This window comes from Phoenix dactylifera, chromosome 5 (genome assembly GCF_051530095.1).
Source record: "Phoenix dactylifera cultivar Ajwa chromosome 5, Ajwa_hap1_PhDact_Kaust_v1.1, whole genome shotgun sequence".
Taxonomy (NCBI): domain Eukaryota; kingdom Viridiplantae; phylum Streptophyta; class Magnoliopsida; order Arecales; family Arecaceae; genus Phoenix; species Phoenix dactylifera.
In genome coordinates this window covers 40174457-40199338 of record NC_143194.1, presented here as the reverse complement: position 1 = coordinate 40199338, position 24882 = coordinate 40174457, and the positions used below count along the sequence as shown (strand labels likewise).

General features: G+C 40.8%; 1 pseudogene across 1 annotated transcript in view; it reads left to right on the top strand.

Moving 5' to 3' along the window:
• Window positions 1-158: 158 nt before the first annotated feature.
• LOC103708740 (CBL-interacting protein kinase 24-like) overlaps window positions 159-24882 on the top strand; it is a 34966-nt pseudogene continuing 10242 nt past the window's right edge. The window contains exons 1-11 of the transcript XR_015987706.2: window positions 159-768; window positions 7998-8060; window positions 8244-8315; window positions 9341-9448; window positions 9530-9604; window positions 9693-9746; window positions 11251-11376; window positions 14245-14334; window positions 15347-15469; window positions 15669-15788; window positions 18779-18895. The product of XR_015987706.2 is annotated as a CBL-interacting protein kinase 24-like (transcript). The remainder of the gene's footprint in view (window positions 769-7997; window positions 8061-8243; window positions 8316-9340; window positions 9449-9529; window positions 9605-9692; window positions 9747-11250; window positions 11377-14244; window positions 14335-15346; window positions 15470-15668; window positions 15789-18778; window positions 18896-24882) is intronic.

Below are 24882 nucleotides of genomic sequence, written 5' to 3'. Positions count from 1 at the left end.
TTTGGTAAGAGAATTGTTATTAGTTCTCGCTATTATACCAATTATTACATTACGAAATGGCCTCCTTCCCCGGGTCAACAATATTAACAAATTAAAAAGTAATCCAACGGTCCCTCCCTTGTATTTATTTTCCTCCCGCGTCTCTCTCTCCTCGACGGCAGATCAACCTTTACTAATCTTTATCGAGCCGAACCAACGAGGAGGACCGGAGAAGGGAGCGAGTGTGGGATAAATAGATCGATACCCTCGGCCTTGGGTTTCTTCCGGTCAGAGGTGGCCATTTCTTTCTTTCTTTCTTTCTTTCGTCAGAAAGAGGAGAACATAGGAGAAAGTCCTCCCGCCACCGGTCTTCTCAGCCCCCGTCTCTTCGTTCCTCGTTCCTTTTCCCCCTTCCTTCTGTTCGTTTTTCTTTTTCTGGTGCTTTGTTTTGTTTTAGGGGGAAGGGCGGGATACGCTCATTCTCTTGTTCTGTTTCTTGGAGAAAATAAAGAAAGGGAAAAAAGGAAGAAGAAATTCTTGCGGGGACTTGGGTCCGCTCCGGACCAGCGAGAAGAGGGGGGCGGGGAGGCCTCCAACGAGCGTCGAGGGATAATAAGCGCAGGGCGACAAATGGGGCGCAGAAAGGTCGGCAAGTACGAGGTCGGCCGGACCATCGGGGAGGGCACCTTCGCCAAGGTCAAATTCGCCATCAACACCGAGACCGGAGAGAGCGTCGCCATGAAGGTCCTCGCCAAGACCACCATCCTCAAGCATAAGATGGTCCATCAGGTCTGCTTTCTCTCCTTCTCCTTCTCCTTCGTCTTCATTGTTTCTTGCTCGCTATTCTACTCCCACCCCCTTGATCTATTGCTTCCGCTTCCTTTTTGCCCTGCTCTCTGCCTTCTCTTGACAAATAGTTATAGAACGGGGAAGATCTTTACGTTGCATGGAGAAAACATCAGCATTTGTTGCCCGTTTCTTCAGTATAGGATGTTCCGTGATGTTGTTGGGAACAGGGTTTGATGAAAACGGTCAAAATGTTTTTTTTAATTCAGTTAATACAGTTCTCACGTTAAGCCCTAAACATCCTGATTTCATTACAGTTGCTTGTTCATTAAATTTCCAAATAGTCTTAAACTCTAAGAGAGAGAAAGAGTGAGATACAATAGGGGCGGGACCGAGTTGAAGATATGCAATCCGAGGCATGCCATGGTACTCAGAATCATCACGCCGCTGAGTTCTTTCAAGCGAACGTTTTGGAAATTTAGAGGCAGATGCTAATATTGGGAGCAGTTGCTTGTTCAAAATCAGCTGCTTTCCTTTTAATATCATTTTTCAGTGACTCAGTGCAGGATTCCATATTGGTGGATGAACGACATTAATTTGACAGTGAGTTAAAAGAGAAAAAGAAGAAGTCCCTTGAATGTTTTGGGGGAACGCTGACATTCTCTTCAGCTTGGTCCTGGCACTTCCTTCTGTATAGTTTCTTTTTTTCTTTTCTATTTTAGAAATACTTCCCATTATTTTTGTTTGCTGAATTTTGGCTCCCTTTTCTTATTCTAGAGTTTTTCCAATATTGATGTCTTCACATGCATCCAATGTATTAGACCAAAAGCCTCTGAGAGCACAACCTAAACTGCTAGCAGACAACACCGCACAGAACTTTCAGCTAAACCTGCATCAAGAAAAACACTTCTTCGAAGTGATGATGACCTAATGACTTTGTGTACCAGGAAGGGTATTCCAGCAGAGTCTAGAAATAATGGAGAGATCTTAAAAACTATGCAGCAATTAGGAACAAGTGTAGCAGGTAAATTTCATGTTAGACATGTTCATCTCTCAATTTTAGGCAGAATCTGTCCCTAGTTTCTCATTTTTGTGGCCCTTACTTTACTTCCCCCACATTTGGACAGAGCCTTTAAGCTTCCCATGGTAAGGTCTTATTTTGAGATATGTTTATAAACAAAGATGAGTTGTTGCAAAGTACAGTGAGAACGTTGTGCCATTGTAGGTGCTCTAGGAAACAAAACACCTCTACAATCACAAACAAAATGGCATGGATATTTCAAAGTTCAGCTTTTTATACATGTTGGACACCTTGAACACTTGAGCATTGCAGGACTTTGTGTGACACCTTTAATCATCAAACTGTGGTGGCATCATTACTTGATGCAAATGTGATGGACTTCTGTACAAAAGGTGTCAGGTAATGTTGCATCAAGCAACACCCTTACTGATTTTATGTAAATCTGGCCCTATGGATTATTTGTTACATTACATGCACAAATCTATAAAAATGTCACTGTGTTTGGTTCTTTTTTTAGAATCACCATGTCAGATTGTTCTGCAAACCTCATTTTTACAATATGTCATGTTTTCTAGTGTCGTTTATGGGAAAAATAAATGTCAAAGGAATACTAATCGAAGCCTCTGTAGGTAGGAGTAGGAGCTTTCTCATCCCCCCATACGGTCAACGAAGGACAAGTGCGGAAATAGAAACCCTGTCCTTGTGAGATGTCCAGATTGGCTGCTAGGGTGACAAGGCATGGGGAGCAGGTGGTGGTCACAATGCCAATTAGGCCCCTGTCTTCCATTAGAGAATGGTGCAATGGGGGCGGTGATTAGTAGGGCTATAGATCAGGCACGAGGGTGCCATTCATCTTGCTCTCCCTCTCTCCTCTGCAGATATGTGCGAGGAGGGTATATGACTGGTGGAAGACACATGGAAGCAATTGGAGGTGGGGATGAGTGATGGACAGAGGGGTAGGCCACATGGGTGCTGCTCACCAATCCTCCATTGTAGGTAATGGGTAGCTTTGGTGGGCTTAGTGGTAAGCATGGGCCTAAACAAGAGGTGAATGCGTGGCCCATACTGGTACAAGTGCAAATGTTGCTGGCTATGTACCCACTGGTTTGGATGGCTTAAGCGCATTCTCTAGATCTTGTCCCCAAAGCTGGGCTTGACTTTGAATGCGGGGTCATCATTAGTAGTGGACACCCAATAGGGGAGGAAGTCTGTAGGAGAGACAGAGGAGAACTGGTAAGGGGCTTAGAGGAGGCATCCCAGCCTATGGAGGATGCTGTTGGTACCTGATCGCAGGATGGACCTTAAAGAAGAATTCGAATTCTAGATCTATTGAATGCTAATGGGTTGTGATTTGAGGACAGATCTCTCAAATGTCCTGCAGCAAGTAATACGACAGTTCTTAACATAATGGATGATATTGCATTGGTCTTGAATTCTTTATCAAATGATCAAATTGGGACTCTAGCAGCTAAATGTGGAGTTTAATTTGAATGAGAATGGGTCTATGGGCCAAGCAATAGATGAACTCAGGAAGCTCGAAGAAGAGAGGGTGCAAGCGCTAGGGTTGTTGGGGAGGGCTTAAGTTGAGCAGACTGGGTGGAGCTGATGACAAGTAGATAAAGCTATTTACTCGGAACATGTTTGGATTGGGTCGAACCCATATCCGTGTATTGGGCTTTTAGAGTGCCATTGGAGATTTAGCCTATTTGTGGGTGAATATAGTGGATGGTTTTAATTAGGTGGTGACTAGGGTGTATGAACTAGTTGATCATCACTTGAAGACTAAGTTTGGGGAGTAGTTAATTCAGGCGAAGGGACAAGTTCGCTTACCTTGGGTGATAGTCGGAGACTTTAATGCCATGAGGATTTCAATGGAGTGCAGCGGAAGATAGGGAGCTCAATGGGAGATGGAGTTGTTTAGAGATGCTTTGGCTATCCTATAGATGGAGGATCTCTACATGTTGGATAGGTGATTCACTTAGTTGAATCTCTAATCATCCTTGATTTTGGCTTGGTTAGACTGGTTCTAGTTTCACTGGAGTGGGAAGGGCAATACCCCGACTTGCTGGTCTGCAATGAAAAGTGGCACTGATTTGATTACGTTCTTGTTCTCCTATCTATAGATGGTAGCTTCAAGCTGGATTGCATCTTTTGGTTTGTAAGGATGTGGATCAAGGCACTAGACTTCAACTTCTCACTCCGGGAATGGTGGGAGAGTTGAGCGAGTGGTATTGTGGTGGGGCCAAGTTAAAAGATTTAGAGGCTGCTTTGAGGGTGTTGTCATGAAAATTTTGGTAGCGTGCAGGCTCAGAAGCAGAACTTGAATTAATCACTTGGTTGCATGCAGAGGAGCGTAGGCCTTTATTTGAAGTAGAGAGATTCTTGAGTGCTGAGGCAAGCTACGAACTGCAAGAGATGCTAAAGCATGAGGAAATCATGTGGAGGCAACAATCATGGGCACTTTGGCTAAAGGAGGGTGATTCAAACACTGCCTTCTTCCATCACAGCCTTGGGATAGTGCCCGAGGAATTTCATCATCTCCCTTTCACTAGAGTCAAAGGGAATTGCTGATCAGCCAATAATCCTTGAGGCAATCCATGAGCTCTTTAGTCGTGTTCTATATGGTGAGTCAACAGAGATTGCGTGCTCATTGGTCGGCTCTATATAGTTTGGGGGATAGACTCTTGAATCTGGATCTGTTGGAGGATGATTTCATGCAGAGGTTCGAGCAGTTGCCTTGGACCTTGGTGTGGAGAAGGTTCCAGGACCGAATAGGTTTCTTCTTCTATTCTTCCAAAGTTATTGAAATACGGTAAAAGGGGCCAATTGCTTGGTGCAATAGTAAAAGACTTGGGTTGACAAGCATAATGGCACGAGTCTATCTCGGACCAACCACTTTGCATAAAAAAAACCAAAAATTAGGTATGTCCCTAGTTTGCCCCTCCAAGGACCTCGGATTGCTAGGACTATAACTAGGTAATGGAAATCGGAATACTATAAAAGGTGACTTGCTAGCAATGTGTTCGGAGTTCTACAACCAGACGGAGGAAAGAAATCGTCTAAATTATGCCCATTTTTTGATTCCCAAAGTGGAGAGGGTTTGTCAGTTGCAACAGTTTAGGGCAATCAGCCTGTTGAATGGGGCTTTCAAGATTGTGACCAAAGTGCTTGCTATGAGGCTTCAGGTTGTCGTTGGAGAGTTGGTTGCCAACTCACATAGTGCTTGCCAAGGGGATTCATTCTTAATAGCTTTGCTTGCATTGAGGTGGCCGTCACTTGCCATTGACACAAGAGGGAGCATTAGTGAAGTCAAATTTTGAGAAGGCATATGATATGTTAGATTGGAACTTTTTATATGAAACACTGTGAGCAAGGGTAATTGGTCATAAATGGATTACCTGGATGGAGGTTGTGGTATGCTTGGGCAAGATTTCACCACTTATGAATGGCAAGGTGGGCTGAACAGTCGTGTGCTGACAGGGGTGGTCCTCCCCTTGCTGCTCATCTTTGTCCTTGCGGTAGTGTCCTCCATCGGATGTCATCAAATGTTGTTCGACATAAGCTCTTGATTAAGTTGGGTGTTCAGTTGACACTAGGAGCATTTTAAAGTTGCAATATGGCGATGAGATGGTGATTTTTTGTGGCTCCAAGGAGAGACAAAATAGACATCTCAAGATATTTTATATCTATTGCAGGGTCTGTCGGGATAAAAGATTAATTATCATAATTGTATTGGTGCATTTTGGAAATGTGGATAGAGAAAGGGAGATTTTGGATAGAATGTTGAATTGTAAGGTGGGATCTCTGCTCATAAAATTCTTGAGCTTGCCGTTGTTTGACTGAAGGCTCCAAAGCAAAGATTGGGCTTTGGTCATCGAATAAGTGGAGAGTCGACTATCAGGTTGGTAGAGCAGCTTGCTGTCTTATGGGGGTTCCGGATATTAGTGAACTTCGTTCTCTCCATGCTTTCATCTTTTTGCATACTTTTTTCTTCTAGTTATCAGAGTAGGTGATTCAGAGAATTGATGGCGTTCACCAAGGGTTTTCTTTTTAAGGAAGTATGATGGCAAACAAAGCTTTGCCCTAGCTAAATGGGGATTGTGCAAAACCAAGGAATGGTGTGAATTATGGATACTTGATCCTAGGGGAACATGTTTTTGCTAGGTCGATGGCTATGGTGAATTTTGGACCACACCACTTCTGGTTGGCAACGGGTGGTGAGGAGTGCCTACCATGCTAAATCCGAGCCCAAGGTTCATCGTCTCGGTACTGGATTCCGTACCAGTGCCACGCTAGCACAGTGTTGGTACGGTATGGTACGGAGTTTTTTTTGGACGTACCGAGTGTCGGTATGCCATCTATACCAGATACCAGTATCGAATTGGTATGGTACGGTACGCTCCGTACTGTACGGTTTGAGCCGGTATATCATACCCTTTTTGAGCCCATTAAATTCAAGCTTCAATTATTGAAATGACTAACACCTTTTTTGGTAGGGGATTGTCAAAGTTGCACTAGCTTTTGTAATGTGAGCTGAATCTACTGCTATGAGCTCAATTTTGGACTCACCATTGGGGTGGATCAAGCACCTCTAATTGATTGGTCCCCACATTTGTTCGACCAAACTAGTAGAGAGATGGATCTAGGGAGATGGGATATTAAGTTCAATAGACTGCTGTCGGATAGTGAGATGGAAGATTTTCTGCAACTAGTTCAGAGTTTGCCCAATCCAAGTAATCTATAACCTTATCTGCGAGATTGGAGATGGGAAAATAGTAGGGTCTTCTTGGTGAAGGCTTTCTATCGTTTTCTTAATAATGGGGGGATATTATGTCGCATGGCCACCTATCTGTGGAGGGGCATGGCACCATTGAAAGTTAAGATCTTGCCTAATGCTCAAAAACAAAATTCTCATAATGGACAATTTGAGGAAGCGAAATTTGGTGGGGGGATACCTTTGCATGCTGTATGGTGTCCGGATGGAGTCAGTGGAGCACATTTTTCACGTGTCATTTTGTTGAACACCTTTGGAGCACAATCAAAAGCCTGCTCCACATCCGAGGGAAATTAGGGTCTGTGAAATCATGGTGGATGGAGTGGCAGCGAAGGAGGATGCCAAAGAGATCATAGACCGAATGGGACTGCATCAATGAGGCTTTTGTTTGGTGATATAGCATGAGAGAAATGTGAAGGTCTTCTCCAAGAAAGTGAAGTCGGCAGCAGAGGTGCTTGATGCTATGTGCTTCCATGCTGGGAAGGCAGCTGCACTGAAGTAGCAGAGGAGGCTGCCGATCTCCCTGGGGCTTGCAAGTAGAGGAAGAAGACCACCGTGAATGGGTTCCCGGGTTTGATGATTGGGTGAGGCAGGTAATCTCTGAATCATCTTCTATATCTGGAGTGTTTTGGGTGGGCTTTTCTTTTGTTGTGTTTTGGAGGTTCTACTTCGTGAGAGGCGTGGATGTCAAGTGCTCCTAGAGTTGTGATGGTGGGACCTTCAAGGAGCTAATAAACTTCATTGGGCTGGGGCCCGACCCCGGTGTCATCCCTCTTTTCTCTCTTTCTCTTACCCTCTTCTTTTCTTCTCTGTTGTTCATAATTTTTTTTTTTTTTTCATGAAAAGGTGGTGCAATTGCACTGTTTTCCTCAAAAAGATCTGCTTGCTTTGCTTCAAAAAACTAATAAGCATGTTTACAAATTAATGAACCTGTATGTAAATCCCAAGTCGAGTTGATTTAATTTGGTCGTTTCATAGTCACCCGTATTTAGGAGCTATAATTTTGCTCAGTCAAACATCTTTCTAATAGTCTATACCCTGTTATGATAATACAGTTTTTAGGGAAATCTATTTTATTTCTAGTATTATTCTTTTATGGTCAATACTGGTAATCCTGTGCATGGGTTAGGGCTGAAGGGCCTCAAATTATTAGTTGCTGTGGCTACATGTCAACAACTGTGTGTTATGTGAATAGTATCAAGATTGCTTATATTTAACGGGTTTGTATAAAACAATCGCACATGGAATTGCAAACAAAGCATGAGGTTAGCTTCCAGTAGATTCTAATAATATCTCCACATTCTACTGATTGTTTACCTGCAAACTGTTATTTTGTACCACAATCCTCAAAAGCAGTTTGGATCAAAATTGGTGTGTGCTTGTCCTTCTTCCTATTATTGTCATAGATCTGCTCACATCTCACATTTGGGTTCCTAGATCAAGAGAGAAATATCTATAATGAAGATTGTCAGGCACCCCGGCATAGTCAGGCTGCATGAGGTATGTAATTTTGTATTAATTATCATATGAATTACATACGGTCAATTTACAATGTCAAAAAAATATTGTATACCATGCACTATATATATATATATATACCTTTCTGGCTTAAAATGCTTTGTGATGTCAACCCTCCTCGCCCCACCTCCTTCCTTATAACAGTTTGTTGCTTGGATTTATCAGGTTTTGGCTAGCAGGACAAAGATATACATCATTCTAGAACTTATCAGAGGAGGCGAACTCTTTGATAGAATAGTAAGGCTTTGAATAAAATAGGGACATGTTTTGTATTCTTGTATTTGTATTTAATATATAGGTCTATAATGCTCAAGATCATGACATGGGAGTATGTTAATCATTCTTATATAATACCCTTCCTTTGCTATTGGGTGAGGCACCATAGACAATCATGAAATGGAAGATGTGATAATGTCGATACTTTTCCCTCCTTCCCTCTCTCCTAATGCAATTCCTAGATTTGTCATTGTCTTGTATAATGTGAATATCTGCATTTAATATGCATTTTTGTCACTCACCAAGTAACCACTTAGGTCTTCTAGCATGTGTTTTTATATATCTAGGCATTCATAGAATCTTACTCTTTCTTAGTTTTGCCCTCACTTGAATTTTTGACCTTCTTGGCATGAAGAAACCCTTTGTAAATTATTTTCTTAAATATTTTTCTTAGTGCAATTGACTTCTTTAGCTTCCTAATATGAATCCTTAACCAAATTTGATCCTGCGATAACCTCTGCAATTATGTTGGTCCCCCTTTTTTCTGCAGATTGACTATGTAATAAAAGTTACATACAAATATGAGCGCCTGTTTACTTTATGTATCTTCATGCGCAAAATTGTGTTTGTTCCTCAAATTGTTCTCTTGTGTCTTTGATATATATCAACACAATGCACATTCCTATCATCTTAAATACTTTTATTTGTACAACTGGCTTCTTCTATAGTTTCCTAATGTGAACTGTTATTTTAATTTGATCCTATGGTAACCTTTGCAGCTTTATTTGTCCTCCTATTCATAGATTAGCAACAGAGTAACTGTTAAGTATAAATGTGAATGCTTGTTTGATTATCTTCATTCACAAAAATGTGTTTTTTCCTCAAATTGTTCCATTGCCTTTAATATGTATGAACATAATGATTGAACTCACAATTGAATGACAAATACCCTTTCTTATCATCTCGTTGATCAATCAGCTAGCTCATATTAAATCTCAACATGTTTATTTGTTCTGTTATCTTCATATACATATAAACATGTGCAGGTTCATCAAGGAAAGCTTCATGAGAATGAATCCAGGCGGTACTTCCAACAACTTATTGATGCAGTTGATTACTGCCATAGTAAGGGTGTCTACCATAGAGATTTGAAGGTCTGTTGTATTAGATCCTTTTGGAAGTGCTTTCTTTAAAATTTGTCATTTTCGGCTCTTGATGTATGTTTACATGTGTAGCCCGAAAATCTTCTTCTTGATTCTCGAGGAAACTTAAAAGTTTCAGATTTTGGTCTTAGTGCACTTCCACAGCAAGTAAGCTTGAATGCTTTCCCTGTTTGCCTGAAACAGCTTCTTTGAGATAATCACGTTCTGTATTTAATGGTAATTCTGTTGGTTCCAGGGAGTTGGACTTCTTCACACAACATGTGGGACCCCGAATTATGTTGCTCCTGAGGTATTTTCTAGTTCTTGTTCTTTCAAACCGGTTAGTTAGATTGACTTCGTTGACTATATAGAGCTTTATTGTTCCTCGATAGTCTACATATAGCGGTGTCAGGATGTCTTATTTAACTTGAGCAACCATTCATTTGTCAGATATTAAGGGTAGCATAGTTTATTTCATGGCAATATGATTCTTAAAAAAAGTATGTTATTCTGGGAAAACTAAATGACTCATTTTTTTAAACAATACGTAACAGATTCTGTAATATTCTAAAATTAATTTTGACTTGTTCTCTTGTATTATTGAAACCAGTGTTTAGAGCATATGTGGTTAGTATCTTTTTAATATTAAAAATAAATAAAATATATTGAATATAATAAAACATAATACTGATAATAATGTCTTGTAGCAACATTAATAACAAACAAAAATCAGTGCTTCCTACTAATACCTAATAGCATAATTATTGCACAATTAACATGTTAACTTTTTTAATACCCATATCCAGCCCGCCTTAAACTCACAACCGACTTATCCATTAGTCTGAGCATGTAATGAAATACATGTACGTAATATGCATTTATTTATGCTCATATGTATGTGTTTAGTAGGTTACTACATGATGTGAAAATAAAAAACAAGCATTGTCCTAACAAGTTAGTGTCTTTTTTATAGATCTCAATCATTTGTCACTACTTCCATTAAAGGACTTGTGAGCTATTCAGGCAGCTTTTTGACCCATCAACTTGTATTTGAGTTCCTGTCTTTGACTTATCATGTACATGGAGAAACCATTCTAAATTCTACTGTCTCACTTAATCTCTGATACTGCCCCTCTGAACTTTATTTAATATCTTCACTTTTAACTTTTCCCCTCTTAATTCTACCAAGTCCCCTTGAAAACCTCATCGGCTATGCTGGTTTTATGATCATGGGTGCGTCTTACTATCCGATATCTTAAATCATACCATAAATCTGTTTTTCTGACTGTTATCTGAAATCATCCTTTTAGTCTCAGTGGCTTGAAATAACATCACAGGTATCCCTAGATATGCATGCTTGGTGAATTAGAATGTACAAAGCCAACCCCGCATGGTTGGAGAAAGGCTTGATTGTTATGTTTATTGTTCATTCATTTGGTCTCAGTGCCTATTGCATTATAACTCAGAGCCATATCTCCAGTTATTGTCTAGCTTAGATCTTACTGGAGGTATCCTCTAACCTGTGAATGATACATGATGAAATATGAGACTACATAAACAGATTCCAAAAATATAACCTGATTAGATTACAGTTGTAATTTTGCATATACTAAGCAATCAGTTGATAATATTCATTGCCATATACATTAGAACCTTCCATCAAATTCTTGTCAGGTTTCCTTTGATTTTCTGAGTCTTGGTATTTGTCTCTATTTTAACTATTAAATCAAGAAAAATTTACTATTACTTTTGAAGTAATTTTACCATGTTATTTGCCATAAACTGGTAATGAATATAAGCAGCTGGGCATCTAGGTACTCCGCCATGAAGGTTATGATGGTGCTGCAGCAGATATATGGTCATGTGGAGTTATCCTATATGTTTTAATGGCTGGATACCTTCCTTTTGATGAGACTGATCTTCCAACCTTGTCTAGAAAAGTAAGTTCCGCTTACCCCAAAATCACTTCATCAGGGGCCTGCATCATGTATCCTTAGTTTGTATCTTATGCTTGACAGAAGATCCCTGTAATTCTTGTCAACTTTCTTATAAGTATGATTTCAGGGAATACATATTTTCAAACAGCGAACATACTCTCATTAAATCTGCATATAACATGTTTTTTATCGTTTTTCCATACATGAGATTGCTACTTCCAATTCCTTATGGGCAGGGAAATCATCTTATTGTTTTATGGCCTTTAACTTGGCTAGTTGCATTATGGCGTTAGAAATTATTCTAATGCTACACATGCGTTGTTGAATTGCACATTTCTATGGTGTTTACTAAGTATATAAACTACATGTAATATTCTAGGATTAGGATATTCTGAAGTGGTTTCATAATTATACCAAGGATATTGGGCGTTACGGTCTTGGCTGCAGAATGTTATAGGGCATCTTATAGCAAAAGAGGAATGTAATGCAGGATGACAAAATTCTAATGTAACATCAAAAAATCAATGCTTTCTAAAATCTTCTTTATTTAAGATTAACTATTTTAGATGTTTTGATTGGGTGGACAATTTTGGCCGTAGAATCAAAACTAAATCTGGTGGAGATCAGTAAAACTAAAAGAGTAGTTCTTTATGCACTCTTGCGCTCTATACCTGTTTCTTAGGAGGATGCATGAACGTGAATGCCTCCAATGGCTGTTCATACAATCTTGTTGTGTTTTGTCTTATGGAACCTCAGCAGTGGACATTCTCTCCGTCAAGCCCCATTTTAGTTGCTTGTTTCCATCGCCACTTGCCCGACCAATTCCTTCAACCGGCAACACACCTCCTTGGCTGCTCCTTGCTCCACATCTCAATCTACACAAAGTTGAACACCATCTCGTGTCAGCCCAGCATCCATGCGATGAACAGGTGCCATAGTGCTAGGGAATGTGGGCAACCATGGCAGAGATGTGATGCCGATGTTGTGGAAGATGGAAGTTGTGAGGATCCATGTGGGCGTGTGTTTAGTCCCACATCGGTTATTCGCTGGGTAGATCTTGGGTACTTATACAGGATCAGGGAATCCAAACAATAACTTCCGGCTAGCCATTTTGGATGAGATTTTGGGTTGTTACAAATGGTATCAGAGCCGAGGACGGCTCTTGTCCGATGGTGGGAAGGGTGTGAGGCCCAATAGTCCCACATCGAAAAGATTCGTTCCAGAGCCTGGGCATATGAGGCGGGTGTCTCCAAATCTTGCAGACGCGTTTTGGGTGGAAAATAAAACCGGGAAGGGATGAAGGACGCTTGCGTGAAGCCTCGGAACCAGACAATATCTGGCAGGGGAGCCCCGCGGTCCCTCCTCATATGGCCCCCACATGGGCACTGGGACGCTTGCGTGAAGCCTCAGAACCGGACAATATCTGGCAGGGGAGCCCCGCGGTCCCTCCTCATATGGCCCCTACGTGGGCACTGGGTGCCTCATGTGCTCTGCGCAGGCGGGGGCGTGACATTTGGTATCAGAGCGGACTCGGCCCATAACTTATGTGGACTAGGGGACACTGCAGCACGGATCTATTGGGGTTGACCATGGACCGATCGTGGCGTTTGTGATTAGATTTAAATGGATTTGAACCCTTAGCCTGACGAGGACGTCAGGGCTTGAACGGGGGGAGTATGTGAGGATCCATGCGGGCGTGTGTTTAGTTCCACATCGGTTATTCGCTGGGTAGATCTTGGGTACTTATACAGGATCAAGGAACCCAAACAATAACTTCCGGCTAGCCATTTTGGGTGAGGTTTTGGGTTGTTACAGAAATGGCGGTAGAGAAGATGCAGTTGCCATGGTCATGGAGCATCTGGGACTATTAGGTGGAAGAACTCGTTGTGGAGCCTGGAAGAAGGCGATGTCCTTCAGCCAGTTGTTGTAGCTCTCGGTCTTGGATGGGCCACCTTGGCCCTCCTCCAGTTTCCACATTGTGTAGCCCATTACCAATTACAATGTGCATAAGGTAGCGGAGGGAAGGAGAATAGGTTGAGGCAATTGGGAGGGAGGAAGTGAGCTCGAAGAGGGTAAGCAGCTGGTCCATGCTCGTTATGTGAATGACGTTGGAATGCTGAGCTAGATTGTGCAGCAGCTCGTTGGTAATGGCGGAAAAGAGAGAGAGAAAAGGAAGTCAAAGAATCGTCTTAGAAAGGGGAAAGAGAGAAGGAAAAGATAAGATTTCTTTTTCAATTTGATAGGTTTTGAGCTGGAAAGCTGGGAACTGATTTCAACCAAAGTTTTGATATTGTGGCCAGGTAGTTAGACAAAGTATTTTGATGTTCAGAACAAGCCATAATAAGATTGGGAAAAAGAGGTCTTTTGATTATAAATTATATCGATTTGAGGACTTTCATTATTTTGGAGAATTATGTCACGACAGAGTTAGTCACATTAAGAAATTCAGTTCTCCAATCCTTATATACATCACATGCTTTGTCTCTCTGCTTAGGTAATTTAATAGAATTTGGAATCAAGGTGTGAGAATAGGAGTAGAAGTGGGAGCACTTGTGAATGTACAATCAAAATTTATATTATTTAATAATCTTGACAATGTGAATAGGAGGAAATGCTGATTGAGTTCAGTATCAATTTTCAAAGGTCATGTTTATCCCCTTTCATTCCATGGAATCATTAGAAGCATCCAATGTTTCCATTCTTCTATCTAATCCAAACAATGTTTTTGACTTGTATAAAATGATTTTATAAGTTGACATGATCTCTGTATCCCCTAACTGCTGTATGGTTGTTCCTATACCTTAGATCCTTTACCTTTAATATGTTATACTAGAATGTTGTTGGCACTAAGGATATCTGATGACTTTGCAGATCAACACAGCAGAATTTTCCTGCCCACCTTGGTTCTCTTCAGGAGCTATCTTGTTGATACATAAAATACTTGATCCTAATCCAAACACTGTGAGTATTGTAATGCCAGTCCTGCTAAAAATTATCTCTTGATTTGTCATTATCTAAATGAATGAGGATGGAGATTTGTTCTTGGGTGCTCTGGAGTCCTTTATCATCATGCTTGCTATAAGATTGTTGGCTTATGAAGAGAATTTTTGGATACCCTATTTCTACGATATTGACAGCATAATTTTATCTCGACATTGTTTGAGCTTGAATTGTAATGTGATCATTTTGATTTTCTCCAGCACAATAATATCTATATGCTAAACTAAGAAATCCTGAGGGTTAACTAAACTTAACCTCCATACCTATTTAAACACCTGCCAGCTGTATTCACTGTTGATCGGATAAAGTTATATGAGTTTGTCTTTATCTTCTCTTTCATAATTAACAATATCATTTTCTATTTAACACTGATAATATGGATGGTCTCTGCTGTATAGTTGATTCATGACATGAATAAAATCTAAAGCCATGTGTGGCATGAGTAATCTTTATCCTTTTCTGAAAGAAATCTTTTCTTAGGAGTTAGATTCAAATTGATAAAAGGGGCTCAAGGGTCTATCAGATTGACAAATCTGAAGACGTGTGCTTGCAAGCTGATGGACAGCACATTGACAACCTCAATCAGATCCATTAATATCAAAGCATATTGTTCATAGTACTGTTCATGCTTACAGTAACTGTGAACAATAACCGTGCCTTTTTGGGGGTTGGGGGTGTTGTCTTAACATTTCAAAATAAAGTTGACTCAGGGCTTTGGTTAGGGACAGGATTTTATTAAGTCTTGTGGTTATTTGGGGACAAGCAGTGATGAAAGATCGAAATTTTTGGAGCCTCCACATTATCTCTTGATTAATTTTCTCCTTTGCTCTCTTGGTTCTATATTTCTGTTTCTGACATTCATTTTCTCTCTCTATATATATATATTGTTAAATTGTCTACAGTGAAGTGTTCCTCTTCAATTTGCTAAATTTTTGTCCTATTTTCTCGGATGACCCATTTTCTGTTAATGCAGCGCATTCATGTTGAAGGAATAAAAAATGATCCATGGTTCAGGATAAATTATGTTCCTGTTAGACATGGTGAAGAGGAAGAAGTTAATTTGGATGATGTTCAGGCTGTTTTCAATGACATTGAGGTTGGTAAGCATTTGAGAAGTGCTCATTTTAGCTTTAGAATCAAATTTCGATGATGCTTTCTGTTTTACTTAATGGCTTCATTTATGTACTACCAAAGGACATTGCCTCATGTTTTTGCTTTCATATAATATTCTTATAACACTGATAAGCCTTAGTCTTTGTACCTCAACATCTTTTTTTTTTCTTTTTTTTTTTCAGGATCATTATGTTACTGAGCAGTTAGAAACTAAAGATGGAGGTCCTCTTATAATGAATGCTTTTGAGATGATTACTCTGTCTCAGGGGCTGGATCTTTCAGCATTATTCGACAGAAGGCAGGTACTTTCCAAATGTTTCAACTTGTTGGTTGAGGATTAACCTCACCTGTAAATTTAAAATGTGCTTGTTCGATTTATCAAATATGCTGTCTTCTCTGCAAACAACTAAGTTGTAGAGCCTTTTTTTTGTGTTGCTGAAGAGAAGTTACTCCGTTTTTTTTCCCCTTTATATTCTATTTAACTTCATTAGTAGGTTGCTACTTGATCTGCCATGTTGTTGATTTTTTCTTGTATACTGTCTTTTTGCTATGCTTTATTATTCTTTTCATTTGATCAATTCATCATACATATATTAGATAGTTTAAGCTTATTCATCATTGTTGAAATACACAAAATAAATTTCTTTGATTCCTCAATCTCCAAACACTATAGCTCATGTAAATCTTGTGAGATCTATTGAAAATATGCTTGAAGTTATTTAAAATATAAGTGAGCAAGAAGCACGGAAACATGGAAAAATCCCTTCGATTAAGATTAGGGTAATTACGCCACCTATATTGTTTCTAGTTTCTTTGTTTGACTGGATTAGAAAAGTCAATTCAAAGTGAAGCTTCACCTATCTATTACACTTTGTACTGTTGACCTGAGTTTGTGCTGCCACTGTGAATGCCTGTTCAACAGGTGTTCACTGCCATGAATTACTTCAAATGAGTATGGTCCTGTGTAATTACAACCAATTGGAAATAGAAAAAGGCTTTAATCTTGGGAAATAATTGGAAGTAGAAAAGGCTTTAACCTTGGAAATACTTGGAGTGGTTTTCTGGTTATTAATTATCAAAAATAGCAAGAAGATGGAAATTAAGCATGTGCAATTCCACTTTGCACTAAAATGGTCTTTCAAATATGAATATATTTTGGTTGAGTTCACTCATTATTTTACTCTTATTCTTGTGACAGAAGTCTCCAGCCTCTCCAGGACCTGTAGCCATGCTATAGAACTAAAGTTCTGAAGCACATTTAAGACAAGCCTTGGGTTGAAACGTTTCAATGTGTCCCTTTGTTTGTGAACAGCAAAACATGATGGATCAGAGAGTATACAAGAAATTCAAAAGAAAAGGAAATTTTTAAGGCATTTCCTAATGCAAATTGTATTAGTCATGCATGTTATTTACTATCTGATCTAATATACTTGCATTAGTGATTCATGTTTTCTTAACATAAAAAAATGTTGAGATGCTATGCTTAATTATTGACATAGAAGATACTGTTGTTACGAACCACGTCTTCTCCACTGACCTAAGCTATCTTACTTGAAACTAAGCCAAAACAGGTACATACCTGTTTCGTCGTCTTGTTTTTGTTTTTCAGGCATAAAAGTTAATATGTTTTAATCTTGTTCAGAATGTCATGAAATAAATACATCCTTATCAAAACCAAAATCATATTGGCTTTGTGAATCATCATTCATTTACAATTCCTCCTGCTAAAGGCACTCTAATGTCAACTTCTTTCAATACAAGCATTTAATAAATAAGTTATTATTAAATCATGGTTTCACCCATTCATGTTTGTAAATTTGCAAGTTTCTACAAGCTTGATCAACTCCTTCCCAACAGAGTACATTCAGTAATATCATGACTAAATTATGACCACTCAATCAACTTTGCAAACTGGTTTATGGAGCCAGATCTGCTAATTTATTCAACATCTGTCACCTACCTTACACTCCTTGTTAATGGTAAATTTATTCTTGTGCACATTAATTTGAACATGGACTGTGTAAATTTACTGGCTATTATGGCTCCCTATGATAGTTTCTGCTTTGCGTAGCATTATGACATGGTTTCATCAGTAAGTTGTTTTTCAATTAGAGAACTTTAGCCTTAAATGTTTTTGGACATCAGTTTTGCAATACCAAGACGCAGGAGGCACACCACAAATTGATAATGGTTATTGGACCAGGGGTGATCCACATATGGCTTTTGATCATGGCCCAACAGAACATGACTCAACCACTGGACTCCCAATGCTATGCTCAATGCATCACAAATTTGACACATGTTCCACTTGCACACACCCTTCTATGTTAGTAGTAGGAACTATGAAGCATCATGCGCTTCTTCATAAGTATATGGATTGAGATTGGCTTGCATAAACAGTCACGGAATATTCCTAATTTTTAGCCAATGCAATCTAGACTTGACACTTGCCACTTGAGATTATGGAGGGATCTTGACATTTTTGTTATGGAACAAACCAAAAACAAGGTGCAAGTATCTGGAAAGGGGCTTGTTAGTTGTTCTTGTAGATAAACATGGGGAATTTGTTCCTTTTTTCTAATTCATTCTTTCTATTGCTTTGAATGCTCTGCAATTGCTCCATTTCTCTTTTCACTTTCCTTTGTTTTGGCTTGTTCAATGGAATTTAGAACCATCCAGTTGTTTTATCATTAGCCAGGAAATTTCATTTCAAGCAGCTCAACAAGCTCTACTGCATTTTTTTTCTTTTTTAGAAATCTATTTATAGCTGTTCATTACCTTGTAAATTTGATGAACAATAAAAGCATGCCTTACAATTCAAAATCTGTATTCAGCATGCTGGAGCAGTTCAATAAGATTGTGGACATTGATATAGTTTACCAGCTCAAAATAATTTCTTCTTTTACCTAATCAGAATCTGTCTGGTAGTTGCCACTTACCTTGTTTTAGTTGTTTAATCTCTTATTATCTTGATAATCATGGATTTTGGCGTCAACTTAATTATATAATATTTGAATGGGATGGCCATTGCTTTTTACAATTACTAGATGCCTTCCAAATATGAAGTGAATTATGTCTTGTAAGACCTCTTCATGTATAACATGTTTTCTGATATTCTATACGTACATGATAACTAAGGATTTTGGCCTACATTATTTTCATAGGTCGAGCTACAATTGGTGGTTACTGGATCTTGACTTCACTTATTATTAGTTTAATATAAGTTGTCTGTTATTAGCCTTTCATGACTGCAAATAATGCAACATAATATTGAACGTATTTTGCCTTGCAGGATTTTGTGAAACGCCAAACTCGTTTTGTGTCACGCCACTCAGCAAGGACTATCATAGCAACCATTGAAGCTGTTGCTCAGTCAATTGGTCTCAAGGTTCATTCCCAAAACTACAAGGTAAAATTCTTAATGGCGTCTTTCAAGATATGTTTTTGATTAATAATAAGTGGTGCAAACACCAGTGCCAGATCACTCGTCACTTAGGTCTACAGTCGCCGTAGGAGGATGGTTCAACCAGTTTCATTGTGGTTAGAGTGATTTTATTTTATTTGATAGCCTTTGGGCTTATTTAGGTATTTTGTTATCTTTGAGGGTCTGTGTGAGATTAGTTTCCTTGTAGGAGTCTTTTTGCATTATGGATCTTATATATATATTGGACCATACGTTTGTATGGGGTATGCTATGAATAAAAGTTTGATTCCTTTCATTTGGCTCTGGTGTGAAACCCTGAGCAAGGGCTAGGCGTGAAGCCTAGTTCTCTTCTTCTCTTCTCCTCCTCTCTTCCTATTCTCTCTTTCTCCTTCCTCTTCCCTGTTGTCCAACGTCAGCATTGATATCAAAGCTCGACAACCAAAAAAAAGAGATTTTCTTGGGATGCTGTGGGCCTTGGCTTTCCCGTGGGCTCAGACTTCATGCGAGGAAAGCATTGGGTGTCTTCTTCCCCAGCCGAGAAAGGGTCCCGGTTCTTCCGAGCCAAAGTCCCCAAAACCCGTGTGTGTCCTCTCCTTCCGGCGGTGCACGAGAAGGAAAGAGGAACCGCTGAGATGGTTGGTGACTGGATGTGATGCCTCCTGTGCTCCCGGTTCTTGCGGTGGCTCTTGAGGAAAGGAAGGGGAAAACCCTTCCCCCAGCGGCGTCCGTCATTCGGATTCGGGAAGAGGAGCACCGTCGTCCCTCTCCGAGCGCCTCATCGTCCTCAACCGCTGCTGCACCCCACGCGCCGGTCACCACGGAAGCTGGCGTAACCACCTACAACAACCTACAAAGAAGATAAACAATAACGGGTTGTCGGGTCGGGTTGTGCCCGTTAGCCTGAATTCTTTTGGGTTTGATTTTTAAAAAAAATCTGTATCGGGCGTGCAACGGGATACCGGAGTGGGCCGTGCCCGTTAACCTGAATCCTAACGGATATGAGTTTAAAAAAAGGGCTACTGCTCGCCTTCTTCCCTGAGATCTCCACCGCAGTGCCGCTTTCGCCTTTGCCACCTTCACCGATGCCGTGATCCGTGTGGCCGATGTCGATTCTCCCCATCTCTGGTGTTGGACGGCAAGACACAGTCGCCCGAGCTCCACTGCCCCAAAACCTAAGGGGTCTTCACACCAAGGTTCGGCTTGCACCTTGGTCTTTGTCACCCCTCCCTCTCGCCGCTCTCTGCCCCTCTTCGCTCGCCGCCCCAAACCTTATGGCTCCTTATAACCCTCTCCCTCTCCTGTCGTCCCTCAGGGGTTCGGCAACGAACCCATCGCATACCACCATCTCCCCCTTCCACCCCTCCTAGTTCGCGGCCCATAAGGCCCACACTGCTAGCTTCCCCTCCCACCCCCCTTCTAATCCGCGGGCCCATCAGGCCTGCATTGCATACCACCCACACCCACCCCCCGCTTCTAATCAAACGGGCCGTTGTCATCAGGCCCACCAAACTGCTTTGATCAGGCCCAACGAGTTGTTGAGATCAGGTCCACCGAGTTGCTGTGATCAGGCCCACCAAGCTGCTGTGATTAGGCTCTAATTGAGCCATTTGAAGAGTCCGCTTGCTGCGACCGCGTTTCTGGTTATTGTTCCCAGCTCAGGTCAAAACCCTTCTCTTTCTGAAAAATCTATTTGTTTATCTAAAATTTAGCATCTATGAACTTTTGTGTGCTCTGTTGACTTATCTTACTGTGAATTCAATACATACACCCAAACAATTTGAGAAACCCTTGTAGTGGTCCATCTTTGCCATTAATTGTAGGGCTGCATAATCTTTGAAAGTTTTTCAAGGTTCCGCGATACCCTGCAACACAGAATACTGACACTATTTGACTGCAATTACTTGCTTGCACTTATTACGTGATCCTCTGCTTGACTTCATTTACTAAGGATTAGCTTTCCATTTATGTTGAGCATATATAGTGAGCTCTAGGCATCTTTTTCATGCATTAGATCTGCCTAGGAACCACCACTGTCTTAGCATTGCAGGGCCACACACAACTTTGCACACTCATTACATGCACCTTCGTAGTAGTCATGTTGGCTTTCAGTTAGAATCTCAACTTGCCATGGATCCCAACATCGAAGCTTTGCTAAGGGCTATCCAAGACTTGACCACAATGTCCACCCAGGTCAACACCCAATTAGACTCAGTTGAGGCTTCCCTTCAGAGGATTATGGGATCCAAAGAAGGTAGTGCCTTCCATTTGGAAGGCTCAGAGGTCGAGGATGAAACCTTAGACTATCTAAGATCTATTCGATAGGGCCACCTTGATGCTAATCCTTTCCCAGGCTGCCTTTCAGCCTACCCTCGTCACAGAGGATCGGGTCCATTTTCTAATGCTGATAGGGGTTATCGGCACAATGTAGAATCCAGAGAGCCTCATGACCATGATGAAGATGTGATGAAAGGCATTTGGGTTGAAGCTCCCACTTTTGATGGTCGTCTTGACCCAAAGGTCTTTTCAGACTGGTTGCACAAAATGGACTACTTCTTTGAGTGGTATAATTTGTCTAAAGAAAAAAAAGGTTCGATTTGCCAGAATGAAACTCATTGATCGAGCTAAGCTTTTCTGGCAAAGCACCGAACAGCTTCTGACTAGGAGACATCAACCTGCCATAACTGACTGGATAGAAATGAAAGAAAAAAACTAAAACTAAAATACTTTTTCCTTAGCTACCAAGATGATCTCCTCGACCGATGGAACAACTTGAGACAAGGCATCCGATCAGCTATTGATTACATTACCTAATTTGTTGAATACATGATGCAATGTAATGTGATTGAGGACGAAAAGATGGTCCTGAGTTGATTCCAAAGAAGTCTCAATGATGAACTCAGAAAGAAACTTGTCCTCTGAGAGGTGTCCACTTTAGACCAGGCTTATACATTCGTGTAGAATTATGAGTATAGGTCTCAAAGTCCATATTTGTGAGGCGCTCTGACACTCGGGGCACTTCCACGAGTCTTAATTCTTCGAAGCGCAGACCTTCTGTGGGGTCTTCTGCCCCTAAACCCCCTTCTACCGCCCCTACCCCAAGTCAAGACACCAAAGGTAAGGGAGTCCTTGGTGAGCCTCCCAAACCAAATTTCAGAATTCAGTGCTACAAATGCCAGGGTTTCGGTCACGTTGCCTCCCAATGTGCTAATAAATTTCTCTTTATTGATCAGCAAGAGCAGGGAGGTGATGCAGATGACTTGGAGGAGCAAGTCTATGAACCAAACCTCGATGACATTTAGGACATTTAGGAAGAGTTTGATGGACCTGATACCCTAGGATGCATCCACACTGTACCTATATCATTTGCACCTTCAGATAGAGAGTCTGACTAGTCCACCATGAGTGTAGTCAGATGTGCTCTCGCACAACCCAAAGAAATTGATGACCGGAGAAAAACTTCGATTTTCATACTTATATGAAGTGCGGAGAGAAAGATTGTAAGGTCATCATCAATAGCGAGAGTTGTATTAACGCAATATCCTCCAGCATCGTCTTTCGCTTAGGTTTGACTTCTGTTCCTTAACCACAATCTTATAAGATCTCTTGGATTGACACATCTTCTATTCACATCAAAAAAAAGATGTCTTGTGCTTGTTCACATCCTTTCTTACAAAGACACCATATGGTGTGACATAATTTCGATGGATGTAGGACACCTAATTTTGGGGAAATCTTGGTTGTTTGACCTTGATGTCACCATCTATGGTCAATCCAACTCTTGTTCTTTCGTGTTCGAGGGCAAAAAGATTAAACTCAATTCTTGCGGCCCAAGGCACCTAACAAGAACAAGAAAAGAGAAGTGTCAAAGGACAAGTATCTCTACATCTTGCGTCTCTGCTGAATTTGAGCGGAAAGTGTTCCACAAATCTCTGGAGTTCGCTTTACTTGTCAAAAAAGTTCACCTCCACAATCAGAGCGAACCACCAGCCGATGTCCTCTCTTTTCTTGAGGAGTTTCAAGAAGTATTCCCAGAAGATCTCCCAAATCATTTGTCACCCCTGCGTGACATTCAACACGCCATCAATTTGGTTTCGGGAGCTCTTCCTTACTTGCCCCATGATGGAATGAATCCTTCTGCGCATGCTGAACTACAATGGCAAGTCAATGAGCTCGCACGCAAAGGGTTTATTTGTGAGAGCTTAGGTCCTTGTGCTGTACCCGCACTCCTCACCCCAAAAAAAGATGGCTCGTGGAGAATGTGCGTTGATAGTCGGGCCATCAACGGAATCACGGTCAAGTATCGTTTTTTCATTCTTCGACTCGATATGTTGGACATGATGGTAGATGCCACGATCTTGTCCATGATTGATTTGAAAAGTGGCTACCATCAAATCCGCATTCGCCCAGGGGATGAATAAGAAATTGCTTTCAAGACGAAAGATGACCTGTATGAATGGTTGGTCATGCATTTTGGCCTCTCAAATGCTTCTAGTATTTTTATGCGGGTGATGACTCAAGTACGACGACCTTTCATTGGCAAATTTTTGGTCGTGAACTTTGATGGTATCCTCATTTATAGCCAATCAAAGGAGCAACACTTGGCTCATGTGAGACAAGTATGTACAACCCTGAGGAATGAGAATCTGTATGCCAACCTCAAGAAGTGTTCATTCTTCACTTCTCATGTCAACTTCTTGGTTACATTGTTTCCTTAGAGAACTTTTTTGCTGATCCTAATAAAGTCACAGCGATAGTAAAGTGGCCAGAGCCCAAAACCATCAGTGGCGTTCGCAGTTTTCATGGGCTTACTACTTTCTACCATCGTTTCATTAGAGGGTTTAGCACGATTATGTCCCCAATCACTGATTGCCTCAAGAAAGACAACTTCTATTGGACTAGCGCTGTTGCTAAAGTATTTTGCGACATCAAGAAGAGGATGACTGAGGCGCCCATCATGCGACTCCCTAACTTCAGCAAGGCATTTGAAGTGGAGTGTGATGCATCTAGCCTCGGTATCGATGGAGTGCTCAGCCAAGAATGCCACCCCGTAGCATATTTTAGTAAAAAACTAAATGAGGCTAAGCAGAAGTATTCTACCTATGATAAGGAATTCTATGTCGTAGTCCAAGTCCTACGATATTGGCGTCATTACCTACTACCCAATGAATTCGTCCTCTACTCTGATCATGAAGCTCTTCACTACCTCAATTCTTAAAAAAGTTGAATTTCCAACATGCCAAGTGGGTTGAGTTTCTACAGGAATACACTTTTGTCTTGAAGCACACTTCAGGTGCCACGAACAAGGCTGTTGATGCGTTGAGTCGTCGGGTAGCCTTACTTTCGGCCATGTCAGTCAATATCACGGGTTTTGACAAACTCAAAGAGGATTACTTGTCTTGCCCTGATTTTGGAGAACTTTACAAGGCCCTCGCTGACGGACAAGAACCCTTGATTGATAGTTTTCATCTTCAAAATGGTTATTTGTTTAAGCAAACCAAGCTCTGTATGCCACGAACTTCCGTACGAGATTTTTTAGTGTGGGAAGTGCATGCGGGTGGTCTTTCAGGGTATTTTGGCCGAGACAAGTCCGATAAAGAGGTAGAACATCAATTCTTCTAGTCTAGCCTAAAAAGGGACGTTGCTAAAATCATTGGCCAATATCGAATTTGCCAATTAGCCAAACACAGAAAACAGAACAGTGGCCTATATACCTCTTTGCCTGTACCAGATCGTCCTTGGCACGACATCAGTTTAGACTTCGTGCTTGATCTTCTCCGTACCTTCAGAAAACACGATTCCATTCTTGTTGTTGTGGACCGTTTTTCTAAAATGGCCCACTTTATCTCTTGTTCAAAAACTTTTGATGCTTCCAAAGTGGCCAAACTCTTCTTCGATGAGATTGTCAAACTATATGATCTTCCAAAAACCATCGTGTCCGATAGAGATGTCTGATTCATGAGTTACTTCTGGAA